Consider the following 26,243-nt stretch of genomic DNA (forward strand, 5'->3'; position numbering starts at 1 on the left):
AGGGGAGTAGGAGAAGAAGAAGAAGAGAGTAGGAGGGAAGAAGAAGAAGAGAGAGAGAAAGAAAGAAGGGGAGGAGAAAAAGAAGAAGAAGAGAGAGAAAGAGAGTAACTGCCACAAGCCCGTCAAGCGGACTGCCCAATCTCCGCGAGGCAAATGACTCCCAAGAAGAAAGTCACGGGAAGCGTAGGGGTCCAAGCTAGCGGTAATGTTGGAGGGACGAGAGAAACGACCAATGCAGCACACACGAATTAAGCCCAGGTTTACGCACATGAAATGATAGGTTTTTTCCAATATTTCACATAAAATAATAGGCTTCCACCCAAACTAGTACATGAACAGTGATCTAGGATTCATGGCTCGCGCCCGTGATTATAATAAACACATGAAATGATAGCTCCCGTTTGTAGCATGCAAATGCACAAATGCATGGAAATTTAGGCTTGCATGTACTTAAGCCACACAAATACGTGCATAGTAAGATTAAAAAAGTCATAGACTAAATGTGAAGGGAGTTAAGGATTGTAGATTTTGTCAGTTTATTAAATGACCCTTGTGCACGGAAGATGAGTTTGATGGCAAAATTTTGCATAGCATCGCATTAAGAGAGGATGGAAATAATGTATGACAAGTCTTGCAATATATTTAATGTGTTTTAAAGATTACCAAGTATGTTAAAAGACGTGCAAGGAATCGAGAATTCACAATTTGGAACCCTAGGGTAAAACCCAAGGGGAAGAGGGATTCAAAAGAAGTTGAGTGACTAACACACGTGCTTGTGAGTTGTTTTTAAGGATCTTGTCTTAGATAATTGGAAGTGGATATCCTCCAGGTTTAAGCTAGGCTGGTAAGCTGACTCTAAATGGAATGTTGATCAAGGCTTATGCTTGGTTGTTTTGAAAAGGATATTTCTAAATCCACTGGTTGCCTTGGTAAGAGGAGATCCTACTAAGGATAAGTGGTTTATAAGCAAAGTGATTGCTTAATGTAGAAAATGACATTTTCTTGATTGGAAATGAAAGGGATGTTTCCTTAGTAATTGTTTGTAAGCTAGGTGCTTCAGCTGTGATTGATTCCCTAAAGGGATAACTAAGGAAAGATGGCGCTAGCTACACCCCGCGAACCGCCAAACCCTAACCAAGGGGGTTGTGATTCTGCGTCGAGAATGTGGACCGAACCCGTCGCAAGAGGTCTTTCCGTGGAAATTACTTGGCATAGGAGGATGGTTGGGTGTCAGTGGGGGCTCTGGCCATAAATCCCAATGCCTCCGGGCCCTACGCAAGTGTTCTACGTGACTCGAGATGGGATCTCGAGGCCTTGATACTAGTTACAAGGCGGAATATTGGGAGGATAAACCTTCGGGTTTTATTATCGAGAGATGGAAGGATTTTTTTGCGGAGGTAGAAAGGAACACTTAATTCTCCTGTATGGGCAGGAGGCAAACATTAATCTTAAGATAAGTTAAGGAAATGTTTGATCTTGTTTTATCTTGTCTTCGTGTTAGTGTCCTAAATTATGTAAAGGAACCTGTGACTAATGGGTTAATTAAGGAAGCTGCTTTTATGTGTCAAACATAACGTGGTAGGTAATTAGATAACTAAAACAACCCTCGAGGGAAGTGTGGTGGATGTGACCAATGCGTCATCCTATGGAAGGATGGTCTCAGTTAGCCAAGAGCTTTCCTCAAAAGGAAATGTTAACGAGGAATGTTAGGGAAGGACAGACGATGACCTTAGACAATGTTGGTTAGAATCCTGATTCATACCGTTTTAGGGGACTGGAATGGGACTATGCCCTACGAGCAGAGAGGTCGATCGATGCATCTATCTCATTTTCCATTCTCTTTGAACCAAGTGCGATATGAGTCTGCTTGGGTCCAATTATATCTACGCAAAGTGGAGCGCCGACGCTAGAAGGCTGTTAGGAAGACTCGATTGCTAGAAACCCGGACTTCAGGTTGATCCTAGTGGGAACAGCCGGATAAGTTCTGTTGCGGGGCAGACTCGAGAGACCCTAGTTGGCAAACCCCGTGCCATTCCTTGGGAGTGTCGGGCGGCATCTCGTAGATTGATCTCTCGATGGGCTGCTAAGATGTGTCTCGCGATTTGAGGGGCGGGCACGTTACAGTTGGTATTAGAGAAAAACTTCTTAATGATGCGTGATTGATTGATGTTCAGATCATAGGCATAACCTAAATAATCGAAGTGGTATGGCTTGATTGTCAGGCACCTTCTGCACCCATGAATGCTGACATGCAAGAGAAGAAGTTCCTGTTAGAAATCAAGCTCCACCCGTCAATTTGTCTTGGTGTGTAACCGACATCTGTGACAGCTACTGTGTACAGCTATCTCCATGTGACTACATTAAATAATTCAGGTTAGTAGTTACTCAGTGACTTGACTAGAGTTAGTCAGTCTAGTTTACTTTACATTGTATTGTGTGGTTTAGTGTTATTCTGCATAATGAAGAAAACACAATGAGGGCCAGAAGGCTCATGGATATGGAGTTTTCCCTATCTCTCTCTCTCATCTTTAAACATGGTATCAGAGCACCCATAAGACTGGGCTCTGTGGAGTAGAGCATTGCAGAAGATGACTTCAAGACTGACCTGAAGGGCTGGAAAAAGAAGAGGACTGACTGTCATTTTTACCATTTGGTCACACAAAGGTATGCATTGTTGAAGGAGACTAGCCATTGATCAAGAGGTTGTTGGTGACCCTGCTAGAGCATTTGAAAGGCCTTATTGAGCCTATGCAAGCCTTGTATAGGCTCATATTAGTCATCGTGTACAGCAGCAACCCTTGCTCATTCTGCGTGAACTGCACCTGTAGGGTAGAATGGACTGCAATGTGTGAAACATCAAATGGGGCACATGAACAAGACCCATAAAGCATGAATGCTCACTCTTGAAGGTACTTGAAGAGTACAAGAAGCAAATGCTTGTGTGGGAGCTCTATTATGAGCTAGAGTAATCAAACATAGACCTGTAATCAATTCTGAACTGCTGTGAAAATGAATGGACAGGATGCATTCGGTCATTATTGACATACAGGAGCTTTGTGTTACACTCAGAAGGCATCATTAAAGGACAAGAATGTGTCAAAGCATGTATACATTGGATCTAATGTCTTGGAGCTGAGATTTTTTGCTCAGAACACTTAGATCTAAAAGCCATTGATAGGCTGGAAACTGTCATTAAATAGTGGACAACAAGCATCACTTTCCACTGAAGCATTACATGCTACCTTGGGCACCCGTCATCTACATGAGGTGACATAAGTATGCTGAGTTCTTAGAGGATCAAAGAGAGCTTTGGATATTACTGAATGCTGAAGTTTTGGAGTTGAAGCAAATGCAAGTTCATCTTCTTGGCTGAATACAGACTGTAAATGCAATGTATGACTTGGCTCATTGAAGGCAGGAAGCCTAGAGTTACCTGCATAGTCATGTATTGACTCTATCACACCGGAGCAAATGTATGACATGATTTGAAGACATTTTGGAGCTGCTTAAAGCTTGTTATGCTGATTTTTGGTTGACTGCAACCTGCAACCAAATTAGTTGACACTTGTACTTGCTGGTTATGCACTGTTTTGTGCTTCTATGCCTATGTATGGCTTGACACATGTACTGGCAGTTATCTGGGAGGTTCTGGGATATGTATGCATGTTGTTTTTGGACTTGAAATTGTTGTTGGTTATACATAGTCTATAGTTTTCAGATTGCATCTTTGGTCCCTGGCAATGAGGTTGCAGGAGTTTAAACTGAAGCAAATACATAGCATATGTATTGACTGTTTTACCTACGGGTTAGACCATTTGTTTTGGGACTTTTTTGGGTTATCAGGGGGCTGAAATACCCTGTTTTTTATTGCAATTAGTTGCAGAAAACTATCATAAACTGTTGTGGACTGAACTTGGTCAGTCATACTTATTGGTTTGCAGGTAGTTAAACATTTGATAGACAATCTATTGCATCATGGCTAATGCACATGGGACTGATAATATCACTTAGATAGTTGGAGAGAATTTAGACAACAAGAACTTTGCATTATGGAAATTTAGAATGAAGAACTTTCTAGTTGGCAGGGGTTATTGGGATCTATGTACAGGAGATGAGGCTACTCCTGAGTTGCCTGCAACGAATCCAACTAATGAACAGAAAAGAGCTCATAGGCTATGGAATGAGAGAGCATGAAAGGTGCTGCATTGGTTTTCTCTATGTATATCTGATGCTATGGTAATTCAAATCACTGGATGTGAGATTCCGAAGGATGCTTGGGACATACTGATGAAAAATTATGGAACCATGACACATGCATGAAAGATCCAATTGAAACAGTAGTTCAACAACATGTCTAGGAATGGCAGGAGCATCCAGGTGTATACCATGGAGATTAAGACCATAGTTGATCAACTTGCTACCATTGGCTCAAGTGTATCAGAAGATGATATGATTGTTGTTGCCTTGAATGGATTAGGGAAAGAGTACAAAGCTTTTGACACATCCATTTCTGTTAGAGAAGAGCCCCCTACCTGGGAAGAGCTAGTTGCTTTGTTGCTGCATGAGCAGGTCAAACTTGGTTTGAATATAGGTTCTAGTGTATCTTAGAGTAGAGACACTGTGTTATACTCTAGCCAGTGTGGCAGAGGATTTAGAGGTCGTGGTTCATTTCGAGGTCGTGGTGACACTCGTAATGCTTATGGATAGCAGCAGCAGCAGGATAATTGGCATGGTGCAAATACACAAGGCCAACGTGGATCTGGCGGGTTTAGAGGTAGGGGGAGATTACCCCGAGGTAGAGGTGGTGGATTTGGTTCATGGTAGTCATCTGATCAGTCCAACAGGGACAAGGATTGCCATTATTGTGGCAGGTATGGGCACATTGCAAAGGATTGCTACAAGAAACATGGAGATATGAAGGCAAAGGGCAGACAACATGCGCATTATGAAGGCAAAGGGCAGACAACATGCGCATTATGCATCTTCTAGTGGTGCTCATGATGAGCAAGTTGATAGACTCTTTGCCATGCAGCATGTATCAAAAAATGCATCGAGTCATAATAGAGATGATAGATGGTACATTGACTCTGGAGCATCAAACCACATGACACCGCATGGAGAGTGGTTTGATGAGATGGTTGCAGGTACACATGGTCATGTATGTACTGGGGATGACACCCAACATGACATAAAGCATAAAGGGATTGTTCCTCTCATGATGCCTGATGGCAAGAAGAAAGGCCTACATGATGCATTACATGTACCGACCATAACAAAGAATCTTTTGTCTGTGGGTCAAATGGCATAACAGAATCTGCAAGTGAGATTTAACAAAGATGGATGTTTCATTGAGGAGTATGGAAATGGCTGCAAGTTAATTGCCAAGGGCAGAAGGGTTGGCAGGATGTTTACATTGGATGCGACCATTTCGGGACTTAAGGAAGCCATGTTTGCTCATGATGAGAGTGCCATTTGGGATGTAGAGATTTGGCACAAGCAGATTGGACATGTCAATGTACAAAAGCTGAAATCTATGCAGCAGAAGGAAGTAGTACTTGGATTACCTAAATTCAAGTATAATGACTTTGGTCATGTATGCCCTGCATGTCAGTTTGGGAAGCAGGCACGGTTTCCTTTCATGAGACATGTAAAAAACAGCACTAGGCCTTTACAGTTGGTGCACTCTGATGTCTAGGGTCCTTCACATAATGCTTCGTTTGGAGGTGCATGGTATTATGTCTCATTTATTGATGATTTCAGTAGGTACACTTGGCTTTATGTTTTGAAGCATAAAGATGATGTGTTTGATGCATTCAAAGACTTCAAGAAGCATGTAGAAAATGAGTTGGACTGCTACATATCCTGTTTGAGATCAGATGGAGGAGGTGAATATGTCTCTAATTACTTTGACAGGTATCTTGCTAAATATGGGATCAGAAGATAGCTTGATTGCAGCTATACACCGTAGCAAAATGGTATTGCAGAGAGGAAAAATAGGGTTCTGATGGAATCAGCTAGAGCTATGCTGAATGAGAAATGTCTGCCAAATGGTTATTGGGCTGAAGCACTGATGATTGCTATCTATGTATTGAATCGAACCCCTACAGCAGGGATCATGATGTCACTCAATATGAGAGGTTGTATGGTCATAAACCTGATATTTCGCACTTGAAGGTATTTGGCAACATTGCACATGTGCATATACTTGATGAAAAGAGGAAGAAATTGGATCCTAAGGCAATGAAGAGTGTGTTTGTGGGATATGCACAGGAACGGAAAGCTTATAAGTGTTATGTACCTTCTATGCATGAGACACTCATAAGCAGAGATGTGGTATTTGATGAGTTAGCATCCTGGTATGGGAATCCTGTTGTGCAGTGCCTGATGGCTCACCCAGTATGAGTCATGCTGAAAATACTCTTGCAGAGAGTACTTCCATGAGTGATCCAACAGGTGATGTATCATCTACAGTGAGTCCTTGGACAGGACAATTGCATAGTCACACTACTGCATCCACTGATACAGATATGTCAGTGAGGGGGAGAACAGATAAGGGAAAAGAAAAGGCTTTTGAAGATGTAACAGGTCCACTCACTGTAGGCTATGAGTCATCTAGTAGTGACAGCTTAGACAGTGAATTGGGGATTTCATCTGTTATGATGCCAGGTGCTAGGCAGAGTCATTATGTGCCGCCTCATGAGAGGCAAGCTCATAGTGAGCCACATCTCAAGAGATCAGAGAGGGTCAGACCACCTATTGATAGATACACTTACACTGGATATTCAGACCATCATTATGCTTATATGACGAAAGTAACAGGTTTTAGAGAACCAAGTAAGTTTGATGAGGCAGTTTTACAGATGAGGATTGGCGTGCTGCTATGGATGAGGAATATTCAACTTTGGCTAAAAATGGCACATGGGATTTGGTACAGTTGCCTGAGGGCAAAATACCTATTGGCTGCAAGTGGGTGTATAAGGTAAAATGTAAATCAGATGGATCATTGGAAAGATACAAGGCCAGGCTAGTTGCAAAAGGGTATGTGCAGCAGTATGGTCTTGATTATGAGGAGACTTTCATCCCTGTAGCAAAGATGGCTACAGTTAGAACTGTGATTGCTTTGGCAGCAGCTAGAGGCTGGAAACTATGGCAGATGGATGTAAAGAATGCCATTCTGAATGGAGAGTTACACGAAGAAGTTTACATGGAACAACCTGAAGGCTATGTGCATCCAAAATTTCTAGCACATGTATGCCGGCTGAAAAAGGCATTATATGGGCTGAAACAGGCACCTAGAGCATGGAATGCTTGCATCAGCAGTTATTTGCAGCAACATGGTTTCTGATTGGGTGATGCTGATCATAGTTTGTTTGTGAAGAAGACAGATCGTGGTTATGTATTCCTAGTTGTCTATGTTGATGACTTAATCATTACAGGAGATGATGAAAGCAAGATTGCTGAAGTAAAGATATGTTTACAAGCTGAGTTTAAGGTCAAGGACCTAGGAGAGCTGAAATATTTTTTGGGGATTGAGGTTGTCTCCACACCTCAAGGCATATGGCTGCTACAGAAGCAGTATGCTCAGGACATGTTACAGGAATATGGTATGGCTGATTGCAAGCCTATGGATACACCTTTAGAGCAGAATGTCAAGCTGCAGATTGATGTTGGGACAGAGATTGAGAATGTTACCATGTACAGATAGATGGTAGGCAGCTTGATCTATCTCAGGATCACTAGACCTGACTTGAGTTATGTTGTGGGGCTAATCAGTCAGTTCATGCAGAAGCCTCGCAAACCACACTTGGATGCAGTCAGGAGAATTCTGAGATATGTAAAGAGTACCACAGATCATGCGCTATTTTATGCATATGGGAAACCCCTTGACTTGATGGGGTATACTAATGCTAACTGGGGTGGTTGCACTTATGACAGGTGGTCAACCAGCGGCTATGCATTTGGATTGGGTAGTAGCATGATTAGTTTTGGCAGAGTAAGAAACAACATACAATTGCACTGTCCAGTACGGAAGCAGAGTATCGTGGTGCGGCCTTAGCGGCCTGTGAAGCTATGTGGTTACAGAAGTTGCTGAATGACTTGGAAATACACTCGAACAGCAAAGTAAGGCTGTACTATGATAATTTAAGTAGTGTCATGTTAGCAAGTAATCCTGCTAATCATGCAAGATCGAAACACATTGAGGTTCACTACCATTTCATCAGGGAAATGGTTTTAGCAGATCAGATTGACTTGGAGCATGTGAAGACTGAAGACCAGGTAGCAGACATCTTTACCAAATCACTTGGTAAAGATAAGTTCATTCACTTTAGACAGCTACTTGGAGTGATGCAGATGGTTTGAGTTTTTGGTTTGAGCTTGAGGGGGAGCGTTAGAAATCAAGCTCCACCTGTCAGTTTGTCTTGGTGTGTAATCGACATCTCTGGAAGCTACTGTGTACAGCTGTCTCCATGTGACTACATTAAATAAGTCGGGTTAGTAGTTAGTCAGTGACTTGACTAGAGTTAGTCAGTCTAGTTTACTTTACATTGTATTATGTGGTTTAGTGTTATTCTGCATAATGAAGAAAACACAATGAGGGCTAGAAGGCTCATGGATATGGAGTTTTCCCTGTCTCTCTCTCTCATCTTTAAATAGTTCCTTCTCAAAAAAATCAAGCCACCTGAATTCGATGGTAAGGGAAGGACCGTCCAAACTGATGCCGAGATCTAGATCGAATCCATAGAGGATTATTTCAAGGCAGCATGTACTGCACTCGCTAACCAAGCTATGCTCGCCAAACTGAAGCTTACCGACGAAGCAAAACTGTGGTGGAAACAATGGTGCAAAGACCAAGGGATCTCGGAAGGGTCAGTTACTTGGGAGAAGCTTAAAAAAGTTGTGTGAGGGAGATATCTTCCACCTGCTTACCACACACAGAAGATGAACAAATTCTATGAGTTGAAGCAGCTTGATCTATCCCTTGATGCATACTATTCAAAATTCGTCTCTCTCTTAAAGTATGCACCCCCAATGGATATGACACAACAGGTGTCAAAGTTCTGTGCTGGGTTGAATCCACCCATAAATACTTGATTGGAATCAATGCGCCCAACAGACTTGCAAGACGCATTACTCCGAGCGAATCCAATCGTCCAAGAGCTTAAATTAGGCAACTATGATGTAGATGACTCACAGGATCAAGACAAGAGGTGCCACAAGTGCGGTGAGATAGGACGCATTCGTAAGAGATGTGCCAACCACCAATGTTTCCACTGCAATGAACTAGGACACATCCAAACAGATTGTCCTGAGTTGAACCCTGAGAATCAGGAACGTGCGGTCAAACGAAGACATCTAAACTGTGCTTTTGGCACACATTATGAACCACATGATGATGAATGCTTGGAGCCTGTTGTAACCTTTGAGGATAACTAGATATCCTAAGAAGATCCTCTTGAGGTAATAAGTCTTGTACTTGGAATAAATCCTATTGAACCCTATGAGTTGTGACAAGTTGTTATTTTAATAATTTGAGTAATCAGAGTAGTGCAACGGAAGCGTGATGGGCCCTAACCCACAGGCTCTAAGGCCCAGTAGTGCTTGTCTCCCCCAGGTCTTTTCGAGATGAGGACATCTTGATTCCTCTAAGGGGGAGAGGATGTGACATTTCTCCTCCCCCTCGTGACCCCCCCGTGGCCCCCCATAGGAACTCACCCCCCTATAATTTTTGACAATTTTTTTTTCTTTCTCTCTCTCCCCCTGCCGTGTGCATGGCGGGGAGAGAGAGAGAGTGTGTGTGTGTGAGATGTGTGGAAGATGGGGGGACATGCAGCCCCCCAAGTGGCGGGTGGCACCGCCTTGCCACCTCCCCCCCTCCACCTATAAATCACCCCCCTGCAGGCGAATGCAGGTGCCCCACTCCTCTGTCGTGCACAACAAGCCCCCTTGACTAACGTGGTCTTACCCCCCTCTGTTGGAAGCTCCGCCTCCCATGACTGACGTAGCAAAGCCCCCCATTGCTGCGAAGAACGCCCCCTGGAGGCAACAATGACTGCGGAAGCCTGGGTAGGTAAACCCCCCATGTGGCCGTCATTTGAAAACCTTCCCATTCATTTCATAGCTGTGCTCCTCCCCCGTGGACAGAGAGAAGTAGGAAGAGAGAGGAAGTGAAGAGGGAGAAGAGGAGGGAGAGGAGAAGGAGAGGAGTGGAGAAGAGAGAGAAGAGGGAGAGAAGAGAAAGAAGAAGGGAGAGGGAGAAGAGAGAGAAGAGGGAGAGAAGAGATAGAAGAAGGGAAGGAGAAGAAAAGAAGGGGAAGAGAAGAGGGAGGAAAGAGATAAGAGGGAGAGAAGAGATAGAAGAGGAGAAGGAGAGAAGGAGTGGAGAAGAGAGAGAAGAGGGAGAGAAGAGAAAGAAGAAGGGAGAGGGAGAAGAGAGAAAAGAGGAAGGAGAGAGAGAAGAAGAAGGGAGAGAAGTGGGAGAAGAGAGAGTAGTAGAAGAAGAGAAGAAGAAGAGAAGGAGAGAGAGAGTAGAGAGATAAGAGGGAAGGAAAAGAGGGAGAAGGAGAGAGAGTAGTGAAATAAGAGGGAAGAAAAAGAAGAAAAGGAGAGAGAGGGAGTAGAGGAAAGGAGAAGAAGAGAACGAGAGGGAGAGAGAATAGGGGAGTAGGAGAAGAAGAAGAAGAGAGTAGGAGGGAAGAAGAAGAAGAGAGAGAGAAAGAAAGAAGGGGAGGAGAAAAAGAAGAAGAAGAGAGAGAAAGAGAGTAACCGCCACAAGTCACCCAATGAACCCCGTCCAACGTCTTTCCCAACCAAACGTATCTACCCAAAACCCGTCAAGCGGACTGCCCAATCTCCGCGAGGCAAATGACTCCCAAGAAGAAAGTCGCGGGAAGCGTAGGCGTCCAAGCCACCGGTAATGTTGGAGGGACGAGAGAAACGACCAATGCAGCACACACGAATTAAGCCCAGGTTTACGCACATGAAATGATAGGTTTTTTCCAATATTTCACATAAAATAATAGGCTTCCACCCAAACTAGTACATGAACAGTGATCTAGGATTCATGGCTCGTGCCCGTGATTACAATAAACACATGAAATGATAGCTCCCGTTTGTAGCATGCAAATGCACAAATGCATGGAAATTTAGGCTTGCATGTACTTAAGCCACACAAATACGTGCATAGTAAGATTAAAAAAGTCATAGACTATATGTGAAGGGAGTTAAGGATCGTAGATTGTGTCAGTTTATTAAATGACCCTTGTGCACGGAAGATGAGTTTGATGGCAAAATTTTGCATAGCATCGCATTAAGAGAGGATGGAAAGAATGTATGACAAGTCTTGCAATATATTTAATGTGTTTTAAAGATTACCAAGTATGTTAAAAGACGTGCAAGGAATCGAGAATTCACAATTTCGAACCCTAGGGTAAAACCCAAGGGGAAGAGGGATTCAAAAGAAGTTGAGTGACTAATACACGTGCTTGTGAGTTGTTTTTAAGGATCTTGTCTTAGATCATTGGAAGTGGATATCCTCCAGGTTTAAGCTAGGCTAGTAAGCTGACTCTAAATGGAATGTTGATCAAGGCTTATGCTTGGTTGTTTTGAAAAGGATATTTCTAAATCCACTGGTTGCCTTGGTAAGAGGAGATCCTACTAAGGACAAGTGGTTTATAAGCAAAGTGATTGCTTAATGTAGAAAATGATATTTTCTTGATTGGAAATGAAAGGGATGTTTCCTTAGTAATTGTTTGTAAGCTGGGTGCTTCAGCTGTGATTGATTCCCTAAAGGAATAACTAAGGAAAGATGGCGCTAGCTACACCCCGCGAACCGCCAAACCCTAACCAAGGGGGTTGTGATTCTGCGTCGAGAATGTGGACCGAACCCGTCGCAAGAGGTCTTTCCGTGGAAATTACTTGGCATAGGAGGATGGTTGGGTGTCAGTGGGGGCTCTGGCCATAAATCCCAATGCCTCCGGGCCCTACACAAGTGTTCTACGTGACTCGAGATGGGATCTCGAGGCCTTGATACTAGTTACAAGGCGGAGTATTGGGAGGATAAACCTTCGGGTTTTATTATCGAGAGATGGAAGGATTTTTTTGCGGAGGTAGAAAGGAACACTTAATTCTCCTGTATGGGCAGGAGGCAAACATTAATCTTAAGATAAGTTAAGGAAATGTTTGATCTTGTTTTATCTTGTCTTCGTGTCAGTGTCCTAAATTATGTAAAGGAACCTGTGACTAATGGGTTAATTAAGGAAGCTGCTTTTATGTGTCAAACATAACGTGGTAGGTAATTAGATAACTAAAACAACCCTTGAGGGAAGTGTGGTGGATGTGACCAATGGGTCTATCCTACGGAAGAGTGGTCTCGGTTAGCCGAGAGCTTTCCTCAAAAGGAAATGTTAACGAGGAATGCTATGGAATGACGGACGATGACCTTAGACAATGTTGGTTAGAATCCTGATTCATACCGTTTTAGGGGACCAAAATGGGACTATGCCCTACCGGCAGAGAGGTCGAGCGATGCATCCCTGTTGTTTCCCATTCTCTTTGAACCAAGTGCAGTATGAGTCTGCTTGGGTCCAGTTGTATCTACACAAAGTGGAGCGGTTGTAGACCAATGCTAGAAGGCTGTTAGGAAGACTCGACTGCTAGGAACCCGGACTTTAGGTCCGATCCTAGTGGGAACGATCATATAAGTTCCATTGTGGGGCAGACTCAAGAGACCCTAGTTGGCAAACCCCGTGTCATTCCTTGGGAGTGTCGGGCAGTGTCTCCTAGATTGATCTCTTGATGGGCTGCTAAGACGTGTCCCGCGATTTGAGGGGCAGGCAAGTTACAAAATCAGCTTTAACCCTAATGTTTCTATGCAAAGTAATTCATCTGGGGCTTGATGCTACCTACCTACTAGGAACTTGACTATTAAGAAAACCTTGATTCAGGTCGATCCTAAGTGGGAACGGTCGAAATGCTTCCCCTTCGTGGCAGACTCCGAAAGACCTAGATCGCAAACCTCGTGACATTCCTTGGGAGTATCGGGCAATGCTTTCTAGACTCTCTTCCCACCGATGGGCTGCTAAGATGTGTCCTACAAGTAGGCAGGGGGACATGTTGCAGTTGGTATCAGAGCAAACCAATGGAATCTAATATTTACAAGGAAACTTAATGAGGAGAAATAGAGCAATGTTGCTATTAAGAACATTTCCTTACTTACTTATGGATGTTGGCTTGCAAAATCGCGAAGCATGGAACAAATTCTTGGTGTTTCAGGTTATGTTTATGACGACAATGCGTGCTTCGGATTATCGATGGAGGCTAGGCATGATGAATATCCTAGACCGTATCTACAATCCTTCACCCTTTTACGTAGAACGGAGATGGATGGGTGAATCATGAATATATTACATAGCGGCCTACCGACTTGCGTACCTTCAGACCAACTTGAAAAGAATTAAGTGGATGGAGGAATTAAAGATCGTGAAGTTGTTCATCTTTATCGAGGCTTATGCAAATGCAACCCTACATGTCGGCGGTCGAAAGGTCAAGCAGAACAAGTATGTGTACGAGGAAGTGACTCGAATAATCCCTGCCGACAGAATCAAGGTGCTGGGATGTTATGAGAGAAACGGGCATCAAAGGAAGGGATACCCTAAGCTTCCTATGACCTATCAATTCCTAAAAATTCATGACCCCTCTCCATATTATTACTCAGTTCCCGTAGCCGAATGTAACACAATCCTATTTTCCCCAAACTGATGTGCCAATCAGCTTGTTCTACCTTCCCAAAATAAATGTACTGGAAAGGGCTATGCCCACATGAATGAATAAGATTTTTTATAATCAGTGTCTGTCATGGCTGTAAGTGTTGGTAAAGGAGTTAAGTGATTAGGTCACTTGGCTAAAAGCTGAACTGGGCATATTAATGTAATGTGAGAAACATTTAGCAAGTTTTAACATAGAGAATCTGATTGCCCAGGTGCAACCTCAAGTGCAGATTCCTAGTCCGACCCATGCACTAAATACAACTGTAATTCAAGAGAAGAAGTTCCTTCTCAAACAAATCAAGCCACCTGAATACGATGGCAAGGGAAGGACCGCCCAAACTGACGTCGAGGTCTGGATCGAATCCATGGAGGATTACTTCGAAGCAGCAGTGTACTGCACCTGCCAACCAAGCTATGCTCACCAAATTGAAGCTTACCGGCGAAGCAAGACTGTGGTGGAAATAATGGTGCAGAGACCAAGGGATCTCAGAAGGATCAGTTACGTGGGAGAAGCTTAAAAGAACTGTGCGAGGGAGATATCTGCCACCTGCCTACCGCACCTAGAAGATGAACGAATTCTACAAATTAAAGTAGCTTGGACTATCCTTGGATGCATACTATTCAAAGTTCGTCTCTCTCTTAAAGTACGCGCCACAAATGGATATGACACAACAGGTGTCAAAGTTTTGTGCCGTGTTAAACCCACCCATAAACACCTGCTTGGAATCAATGCGCCCAATAGATCTACAAGATGTGCTCATTCGAGCTGTACCGATAATATAGGAGCTGCAGACCAAGCCAAGGAATAACAGGACTTGGTCTTACAAGGAGCAGAACAAGGGAATGCTTAGGTCTTAGACCAAGAGAGCGCAGGGCCAAAACTAGGGACAAAGGAAGAAAGCTAGGGCGAACGTTGTTAACAATTTTGTTCCTTCACAAGGTAATGGCCAAAATCCCCGTTGCTTCCATTGCAACGAGCCTGGTAGAGCTGCCCATGGACAAGGAGCCACCGTCAGGGCCAGAGGGAGAACCTCCAGTGTTGCCAACAAGGAGCTAGATGATGAAGAAGATCCATCCATGGAAGCTGACATTGAGAGGGCAACGGTTCATGCCACTCTTCACAAGAAAGGCCCAAATCGCCAATTCTCGGTGATTCAAACCCCTTCGGATTACCAAGGTAAAAGCTTCAAAACCTTGATTGATTGTGGTAGTATACATTCCTTCATTTCACCAGTCTATGCAAGAAGATTAGGAATAGCCACAAAAGATGGACCTACCTTACTTGTGGAATTAGCAAATGGTCGAGAGGTCTCTTACTAAGGTGAAATTCCTACTGGGTGGAGAGTCGACTTCGGTCAGATTCAGGGTAATGAAACTAGGTGTCCATGAGTGTTTGCTCGGAATGGATTGGGTAATACCCAATGATGCCCACATTCACTGTTGAAAGGGCCAAGTCTCCTTTCGAAATTATGAAGGGGAACTAGTTACAACTCAAGGAGAGGCTGGGAAGCCAAAAATTCAACTGGCCAAAGCAACACGGATAATAAAAGGAGTTAGAAAGGGGCTACCTGTCTATTTGATTAAGCTAAATAAGCTAGATCAGAATCAGGAATCTAGGGAAGAACCTTCATGGTTAAAGGAATACGCAAATGTATTTCCTGAAGAGCTGACGGAACTTCCTCTTCAAAGGGAAGTCAATCACGAAATCAAGCTAGCGCTAGGAGCTGCACCAATCGCAAAGAGACCATATAGGATGTCCATCCCGAAAGCGATTGAGCTGAAAGAGCAACTCAAGCAACTGTTAGACCAAGGCTACATCAGTCCTAGCAGTTCGCCATGGGGAGCTCTAGTGCTATTCCAGAAGAAGAAAGATGGAATGCTTCGGCTATGCATTGACTACAGAGAATTGAATCAATCGACCATTAAAAACAAATACCCCATTCCAGGAATAGATGAACTTCTTGACCATCTTTAAGGTGCGAAGATCTTCTCTAAGATAGATCTTAGGTATGGATATTATCAGATAAGAATCAAGGAAGAAGATATCCCAAAGATGACATTCAGTACAAGGTATGGACACTTTGAATTCCTGGTCATGTCATTCGGGCTAACAAATGCTCCTGCTACCTTCAACAGGTTAATGCAGGATATATTTAGGCCCTATCTTGATGACTTCATGCTCGTCTTCTTTGACGTTACCCTATTCTACTCCAAACATGAAGAAGATCATGAACCCCAGCTTGTCCTTGAAACAATGAGGGCACACAAGCTTTATGCCAAGAAGAAGAAGTGTGCATTTTTCAAGCAATAGATGGAATATCTAGGATTCATTGTATCAGTGGAAGGAATTTCAGTAGATCTGGCCAAGGTCAGAGACATTCTGGAGTGGCCAACACCAACTTCTATCAAAGAGATACATAGTTTTCTTGGATTGGCAGGATGGTACAGGGTCTTTATAAAAAACTATGCTTTGATTGCAGCACCTCTGACTGATCTACTAAAGAAGCAAGTATCAATTGTATGGTCACCTGCTGAACAGTCTAGCTTTGACAAACTAAAGCAAAGCTTGGTATTAGCACCCATCCTGAAACTTCCTGATCTTAGTGAGAAGTTTGAAGTGATAACTGATGCTAGCACACTTGCCTTAGGATGTGTGCTCATGCAAGAAGGTCATCTCGTAGCATACTCTTCAAGGAAACTGAAGAGCCATGAAAGGAACTATGCTACCCATGATCTGGAGCTGTTGGCTATCATCCATGCTCTCAAACTTTGGAGACACTACTTGCTAGGTAACAAGTTCACCTTAGTGATGGACCACAAAAGTCTTAAATGGATTTTCACCTAGAATGAGCTCAATATGAGGCAACAACGATGGATTGAAGTACTGGAAGAGTATGACTTTGAAATCAAATATCGGCATGGAAAGGAAAATGTAGTTGCCGATGCACTCAGTCGCAAGGCATTTCTGAATTATCTGATTTTGCAAGATCCATCAACAACAAGATCTGTAGCCACAAAGGTATCCATGCCAAACAACCCAATTCTTGAGCTAGCTAGAGAAGGCATGTCATGACCCAACCTATCAGAAATTGCTAAGGGAGATCCCCATCAAAGTTCAAGACCCGAAGCTACAAACAAAGTATCAAGAATTCTCTATCAATAGTGGACTTGCCTACTTTAGGACAAGATAATGTATTCCGGCAAGCCAATCACTCAAGCGAAAGATACTTTGGGAGGCCCATGACTCCCCTTTCTTAGGTCATCCTAGCTATGCCAAGACTCTTAATGCAGTCAGGAAGAGCTATTATTGGGATAGACTCAAAGGTGACGTTCTCAAATATGTCACGGAGTGTTTGTCTTGTCAACGCATTAAGGCTGAACATGTCAAAATGCCAGGGAAATTGCAACCACTTGACATTACCCAAATGAAATGGGAATTCATTAGTATGGACTTTGTTGTTGGCCTGCCCCAAGTTCAAGGAGGATACAACTCCATTATGGTCATGGTAGATATGCTCACCAAGGTTGCACATCTTATCCCTGTGAAGACAAACTATAAAGCCTCAGACATTGCAAGGTTATTCATCAAGGAAATATTCAAACTGCATGGGTTGCCCAGAAAAATCATTAGTGATCGTGACTCTCTTTTTACTTCACACTTCTGGAGGGCTATCTTCGAGGCCATTGGGACTCAACTCTGTTTCAGTACAACGTATCATCCCCAAACTGATGGTCAAACAAAACGAGTCAACCAAGTCATTGAAGATATGCTTAGGGCACACTGTTGTCGCAAACCCAAAAAGTGGATTCAATATTTGCCACTGGTTGAGTTTGCCTACAATGCTTCTTACCAACAAAGCATTTAGATGACCCCTTTTCAAGCATTGTATGGGCACGATTGTCGTACTCCTTTGAGGTTTTTGGATCCAACCTTGAGGGTTGAAGCTTCAAAGCAGATGCTGAAAGACAAGGATGACCAAATCAAATCAATAAGATAGGACATCCAAGCCGCCAAGGACAGACAGAAGGCTTATGCGGACCTGAAATGGCAAGACAGATCCTTCGTTGAAGGTGATATGGTCTTTATTCGCGTACGTCCATAGAAGAGCTCCCTATCCTTGGGTGAATGGAAAAAGCTAGGTCCAAGGTATTGTGGACCCTACAAGGTTCTCAAGTGCCTAGGGCCTAATGCTTACAGACTGCAACTCCCTGAAAACCTAAAAGTTCATAATGTATTCCATATTAGTCTATTGAAAAAGTATGTGCCTAACCCTAGTCACGTGCTTGATGTTCAACAAGTTGTAATGCCGAGCCAAGGAGTCCTTGAGCTATGGCCTGACAAGATCTTAGACGTTAGAGAGAGGCATTTGAGATCCAGGACCTTGAGAGAATACCTCATCGAGTGGAAAGATTACCCCAAAGAAGATTCCACTTGGACGGATGAAAGTACTCTCAACCAACAATACCCCCAGATCTTCTCGAGATGAGGACATCTCGATTCCTCTAAGGGGGAGAGAATGTAATATTTCCGCAATGAATTATTAACGACTCTAGACCTCATGCAAAAGTGATTCAAAGTAACCTCCCGCAACAGAAAAACCTTGGGCTAAGTGCTCCCTCCGCGTGCATCAACAAACACCAGCTAAGAAATAGTCATCCATTGATTCAATCCATATCTCTACCTCTACTGCAATGTCTATCCCTTCTCCATCAAACTCGGGTGCCTCAATTTGCTTGAGAAGGAATTTCTTCTCTTGCATGTCAACATTTGTGGGTGCAGAAGGTGCCTAACAATTAAGCCATACTGCTTAGATTATTTTGTTTAGGATGTGTCTACAAACCATACATTAATCAATCACGTATCATTACAAAATTTCGCTCTGATACCAACTGTGAGGTGCCCGCCCATCAGTTGTCTAGGCACACATTTAGTGGTCTAACGAGAAACAAATTTAAGCGTCGCTGCCCGGCACTCCCAGGGAATGTTCCGAGTTTTGTCACCTAGGGTTTCCCGAATCCGCCTTGCAACGGAACATTCACGACCGAACCCACTAGGATCGACCTAAAATTCGGGTTCCTAGTTGTCAAGGTCTCCTATTAGCATTCTAGCATCGGGTTTTGGACATCCTACTTTACGCAGAGATACCCAATCCGAAGCAGATCCATGCCGCACTTGGTTCAAAGAGAATGGGAAATGAGAGGGATGCGTTGCTCAACCTCTCTGCCCATAGGGCATAGTCCCATTCCGGTCCCCTAAAATGGCATGAATCGAGGTTCTATCCTAACAATTTCTAAGGTCGAACACGGTAAACCTTGTGAGAAGCCTCCCAGTTCTCTGGGACCACCCTGCGTAGGACGGACCCGTTGGGGGTTCCGTCCACCCGCTTCCCTTAATAGCTTTAGTTTTCTAATTAGGTCCTACCACATTTATGTGTGACACTTAAAATTAGCTTCATTAATTAAGCCTTTTAAGGAACAGGGTTCGTTCGCATAACTTATAGCACAGACACAAAAACAGAGCAAATCAGTCTATTGACAAACAAGTTCAAACAAGTTCCTTAACTTATCTTCAAGTTAATCTTTGTCTCCCGCCCATACAGGAAAAATTATGTTTCACTTCTGTCCAACAGAAGTATCCCTTCTGCCCTGCAGAAGTAACTGGTCCAATTCACATGGCACCATAAACTCAATCCTTTATCTAGAATAGGATCTCCCAACATGCCCAGATGTTGGGGGCCACAGAGGTCTTCAACTCCATTCTAGACCTAGCAAGGGATGTCCAGAGCTCCAACTGACCTGCAAGCTATCTAGGACATCATTCCCATGGTTGGCCTTTTCACCACTCGACCTTCGGCCCATGAATCGAGCAGTGCCCTCTCAGGTTAATACGTGGTGCGACCATGGAGGTGATCCACCCGTACAATATATCCTTCCTTAATTAAATCCTTTAAGAATCAAGCACAAACAAGGCATTCAACCTAATATCATTTTCCAAGAAAACATTCCTTTATTTCCATTGCGACTTGTCCCTCATCACAGACCCTTGCCATGCATTTATCATAAATCACAAGCACTTGGAATAATCATCCAAACCACAACTAACAACCAGTTGAATGTAAAAACATTTAGGATGTTGTTCGATCAATCAACAAAACCAATTGTATTCTTTCCAACCAATGCAAGAATAGACGATATAACATTTCCATCGTATATTTGCTCTCTCCCTTGGGATCTAAGAGTAATACCATGCAAACATGTTCTTAACACTTCCTTCCTTCGGCTAGGGCATATGTTAAGGGTTCAAACACTATTCATGATGTAAGTTCTATAGGTCACTTACCTTGATTGATAACCCAACCCTGAATTTGGATTGGCAAAAGTCATCCTTATCCAACGGATCTCAAGACATCCTAGTTTTAACCCTTATGATCAATTTCTTGTACTAGCTCTTAGTCAAGTCATGAGGCAACTAGAAAATTATCCTCATATATCAAACATGTTATAGGCATAACGTGTGAATACTTGATAAGATAAGTGCGAGATGATCTCAAGTAATTAGACTCCAACATGCCTTGCATTGAGCTAGAATCTAGTTTTTCTTAATATTTGGGCTCTTAGCTAAGTACTTTTGAAGTATCTAAACTTTAAACTAGTACTTCTCTATTCATGATTCTTAATGTCATATTATTTTAGCAATTATGCTATTTATAACCCTTGACTATACTTTAATCTAGCACTTGTATGCCCAATCTTTTAATGTTGTTCTTTTGACGACTATGCCATTCATAATGCTTGACTAATTCTTTCTTGTAATTGCTCTACTAGCAAATAAGTCATATGTAACTAGGTGCAATTATCTTCCCTTGATATATGCACTTCACAAACTCCATCTTCCGAGTAGGTGAGATGAAATTTATCCTTTCCCATGACCTGTTCTCGTGCAATAGTATGGAGCCTAACGTATCTCATACGAGAATCAAAGCAAGCATCTATCAATTTGAAAATACATTACTTACGACCGGAACCGCAGTTGGATTGATAGTGATGCCTTTGCCCGAAGCCTTATTGCTAGTTGCAAGATTGTCATCCGCACGTGACATTCTTCGCTTGGAGGCCATCGTCCGCAAATAGACTCAAGAGATTAAGAAGGTGGAATAGATTCAAGATGGGAGAGCGTAAGAGAAGATGGTTAAGTCGAGGATCGAGATAGAGGGAATTGAGCTAATTCTCTTTCTTGCAGCCTCTCGAGGTGACTCTTCTCTCTCTCTCCCTCTCTCAAGCTCTCTTTCAAGCTCTTCCTCACAATCTCTTGGGGAGTATCCTCCTCTCTACCTCTCTCTCGCAGCCTCTCGGGGTCTCCTTATGATATTTTATGCCTCTCCCATGCCTCATATTTATAGTGAATTAGAGAAGAGGGCTTGTGGTTGAGAAGTAGAGCTCTTTGTGGAGGGGGATCTTGGAAAGATCAGTGATCTGATGCTCAGATCATAAATCTGATGGTTCCATTGGCTCCGAAAGGGGGGTAAAACTCCAAGACACTTGATTAGAAAGCTCTCAGTTCACTCCTTCTTCTGTTCTCTGTTCAAAGTGCTGTCTACTGCTTGTAAACTGCATCGCAGCGTGCGCGATTTCGCCAGTCACTTTTCTTTATTTTTCTTTTTATAAAATATTCAAACTAACTAAAATATCACTTGTCTTTTCTTTTAAATGACATCCAGTTCTAAAATCTCCATATCTTTTTTTAGGATAATATCTAAAATATCTAAAATATACTAGTTTTGCCCAAAATCTAATATTTTTGGACCATCTAAACTATACACATTATCCTAGTGATTAATATAACTCATAAGTTTCGTTCACGTTGTAATTTACGTGAAGGGTGACTACGGTCCTTGCCAATTCGAGAAAAATATCGAATTTACGACTCTTGATTTTCCTAAATAAAATATTTTAAATTAAATAAAAATTATTATTATTTAATGTTAGTTAGCTTTTACCTTAGTTAGTCTTTAGTTAGTAATTTTACTAACTTATGAATTGACTAACTAACTTTCAAACTAACCAACTAACTTTTATTGTGCGGAGATATTACAGTAGTGATAGGCAATTAAAAAGCTAATGCTATTACTTTGTATGCCTAGTTGCTACAAAGAGAGAGAGAGAGAGAGAGAGAGAGAGAGAGAGAGAGAGAGAGAGAGAGGAAGAAGAAGAAGAAGAAGAAGAAGAAGAAGAAGAAGAAGAAGAGGAGGAGGAGAGAGAGGGAGGAGGAGGAGGAGGAGGAGGAGGAAAAGGGAAGAGGAGAAGGATGGAAGAGAGAAGAAGAAGTGAAAGGAGAAAGGAAGGGAATAAGAAAGGAGGAGAGAGAAATAAGTGAAGGGTGAGTAGAAGAGAAGAAGAGGAGAAAGGAAGGAGAGTAGAAGAGAGGTAGAGAAGAAGAGGAGGAGGGAAGTAGAAGAGGTGAGGAGGAGGAGAGAAGGAAGGGAGTTTAATAGGCAAAGAAGGATAGAGGGAAGGAAGTTTAAAAAGAGAGGGGAGGTGAGAACAAAGAAAGACACCCCTGAGTCACGAGAGGAATATCACTCTGACATTTTGACAAGTCCTTCCTCCTTAGTGAGATTGTGATTCCACAAGGAACCACAAAACCCATTTCAAGCTCAAGTCAAGCTAGTGTCATGGATGTCTTCTTGCAAATGGCCCCCAAGAGGAGATATTCTAGAGTGAGGAACACGGGAGCTACTAACGCGGTCATAAACGTGGTCAATACGCCACCTCACACAGCACAAGATCAGGTTCCTTCATAAAGTATGCTTGTTAAATTCATGGTTAGAAACATAGAAATAGAACACGTTACGGATTATTAAGTCAAAATTGTATAATTTGAATCTAGGATAAATTGTATAATATCGCATTGAACAATTATCTTAAGATCCTTATAGACAAATAGTTGCATCAAGAATAAAGCTCTTTTTGTATTTATAAATCATGTTAAAAATCATGGAAAGCTGAAACTAGCATTAAGATTAATTCCTTTACATGTATAAATAATGGAAAAATAAAAAGTTGCATTGAGATTTTTTTTTTGCATGAAAACATAAAAAAGAGAAAAGTTTCATTGAGAAAAAAATATTTTTACGTTTATAAAATTATGTGAATCCATTGTTTGTGTGTTGTGATTATAATTTACATAAACAAACACTGTGATTTAAAAAATTAATTAATGAAGTAAATTTTATGTGTGCAGCTTAAATGTGTTAGGTAAGTAGATAACTAAAACTACTCAACTGAGGAAAGTGAGAGAGCGGGATCCCTAATGGATCCGGTCTAAGGCAAGGTGGCCTCGATAAGCTGAGAGCTTCTCACAGATTCATTACAATAGAATATAGAAGAATTTGACTTGTTTTCATACTCCCCCTCGTTTCTCACTCTCCTTGAACCAAGTGCGATTTGAGTTGACTTCGGTTCATTAATTTAGCAAAAGCAGTTACTCGAAGACTGACACTAATTAATTCCAAATAGAAGGCTTTAGTTTACATACAAAATGGAAAATTCAGATTGATTCTTGTGGAAACGGCCAAGACCTTCCATTGCGAAGTAGACCCGAGAGAGTCTAGACAACAAACCTCGTGTTATTCGAAAGAGTACCGAGTGGCGTTACCTAGGAAGAATAATCTCAAAGGACCACTAAATTGTACCACCAAGGATGTCTCAAGCGAGCACATCACACAAGGTATCAGAGCAAAGAGAATAAAACTAACGTATAGGAAGATTTATTTGTAACCTTGTTAAAAGAACATTTGATGCAATAATGACTCACTCAAACAAATCGGTGGGATCTCTTTCAAAACCATGAAGATTGGGGAAAAAATTTGGTATTCCAGGAAATGTTTACCTTAGCGATTCATTCCCTTGACTTTGGTTGGTGAGATCGCTTCATGAGGATCTTAGAGCGTATATACAATCCTTCAACACTCTACCAAAAGTGTCGATGGACGAAAGCAGGGTCTATTGCTTCATCAATGCTGATCGACTTGCCTATCTTCAAAAAAATCTTAAGAGAATCAAATAGATGGAGAACCTTAAACTGGTCAAGCTATTCATCTTTGAAGAATCACATCTAAATCCCATCCTCAACATAGATAGACAATGAGTTCACCAAAACCGTTATCTCTATGACCAAGTGCTCCAAATTTTCTTGGTCAAGCATGTTGCCTACACAATTATTGTAAAGATGATTTCCTGAATCTTTCCCACAAGTACAACATCTTGATAATATTTTACAAACCCAACTTACAAAACCATTGATGTATCTAAATTTCATAATTAGAATCATTGTAACCCAAAAGGTTTTACTAGCTTGATTTTGACTATCTACTCAGTGTAATAAAGAGATCTAGTTAGCCTTGTCACAAACCGTGAATAATAAAAGATTCTCAAATTTTTGTAAGATTATGTACTTTATACTAACTGTATGTTATAAACATAAGATTCGTAGGCTTAAGTGTTGAAACCTTACAGAGATGCAAGTATTGTAAGCACTCAAGATGTACAAGTATTCTTGCAAATGTTAACAAAATCAAGGTATTACATCTTCCATGTCTATGATTACCCCATCCAAAGTACAAGAGAAAAAATTCATTCTCAAATAGATCAAACTGCTCGAGTTTGATGGTAAAGGAAAGGACATTGAATCATAAGCAAAAATTTGGATTTAGTTTATGGAGGACTAATTCCTATTCGAGGAATTGCTCCTCCAAATCAAGAAATGATATCTAAACTAACATTGACAGGCAAAACCCGAATTTGGTGGAAGCAATGGTGGAAGGGCCAAGGGGTTCCATAAGTGACCATTACTTGGGAGTTGAAGAAAGCTGTACACGGATGCTACCTCCCACCAACCTATGGTACACTGAAAATGAATGAATTCTTTAGCTTGAAGCAATTTGGGTTAACCTTGGAGGCTTATTATTCTAGATTGTGCCTCTTTTGAAGTATGCCCAACCCATGGATATCATGCAACATGTGTCAAAGTTTTGTCATGGGCTAAACTCTCCATTGGACACTCACCTTCTTAAAGCAATGCGCCCATCTAACCTACAAGATACATTAATTCCAGCAAGGCCCATTATACAAGAACTACAATCAACATCTAAGAGTAGCAGATTTTGGAGACAAAGTTCTCCATACAAAGGGCTGCAAGGATATATCTAGAGGATCCAAGGACAATACCAAACTGGGCAAAGGAAGAATACTAAGACAAGTGCAATTGAAAACTTCATACTTATTGTTGGCAACAAGGATCACCGCCAAGACCCACACATCGCTTATTGTTTCAAGTGTTCCAAGCCGAGCACTAATGGCTACCTCTCACATAGCTGACGTGCCATCCATCTCTATGAGTGGAGTGAGCTTACCTCCATGCCCGATCAAGTTGCTCCTCTCATGAGCATCTCCGGTAGCTCCATGATAAGTGCAAGCTTCAAACAAGCTCCATCCTCAAGCTCCATACTCCAAGCTCCATTGCCGTGAGTAAGAGAAGAGAAGCGAAGAGAAGAGAAGAAGAGAGGAGAAGATGGAGAGCTTCTCCAACACGGTCCCTCACCCTCACCCTCACACACTCACTCCCTCACACTCTCACACTCCCTCTCTCAAGCACAAGCTCAAGCAAGCAAGAACAAGAAGAAGAAGGAAAAGAAGAGAGCCACTTTTGGCCACACACAAGAATGAGCTTCTCATTCACTTTTCAACTTTATATACAAAACCCTAAATCCCTTTTGGGTGGTCATCCCCTTGTCCTCTTTTTTACATGGTCGGCCATGGCCTAGAGGCCCTTTTTTCCATTGTCCTCCTATCTTCCTAGCTTCCTTTCTACTTCCCATCTACCTTTACAATTTTCACGGGTGAGAGCTCGGCACTCTTAAAATAAATCATGATGTGCCTTGCGCTCTTTCACAAAAGTATTGACTTGTGCTTTTTCTTGTGCACCTTTCTCCTTGGTTTAGGAGTTTTTTGCACTTCTTGTGTTTCCAAATTCTTCATGGCATGCCTTCGTCCTCCTTTTTACTTTTGCCTTGGCCTTGTCTTCTGCTTTAGATTTTCTAGATTTTCTAACTTGTTTGTTTGAGTGTTAACATTAACCCCCTCCTAGATGAGTGCCAGTCCCATGGCACTCACCGTCATAGGTAGGAGGCTTTGGCATGCACCGAAGACGTGGGTGGGAGGTACTAATGGGTTTGTCATGGAGGAGTTTGGTGGTGTGGATGAAGGTGGTTGGTTGCTCTTTGTTGGCTTGATTGGCTGGTGATAGGCTTGTTGAAGTTGGTGATAGGGCTAGTTTTTGTTGGGAGTTGATGTTTTGGGGATTTTGCGACAACGATTCTTTGGTGGGCTTGCAGGATGATAAAGGATAATAATTCAGAGTTGAGTGTTGATGACAAGCTGACGATACTTTCGTTGGAGTTTTCAATAGCTACACAATTG

This window comes from Lygodium microphyllum, chromosome 28, assembly GCF_053477565.2.
Source record: "Lygodium microphyllum isolate KBCC chromosome 28, Lygodium_microphyllum_v1.1.10, whole genome shotgun sequence".
Taxonomy (NCBI): domain Eukaryota; kingdom Viridiplantae; phylum Streptophyta; class Polypodiopsida; order Schizaeales; family Lygodiaceae; genus Lygodium; species Lygodium microphyllum.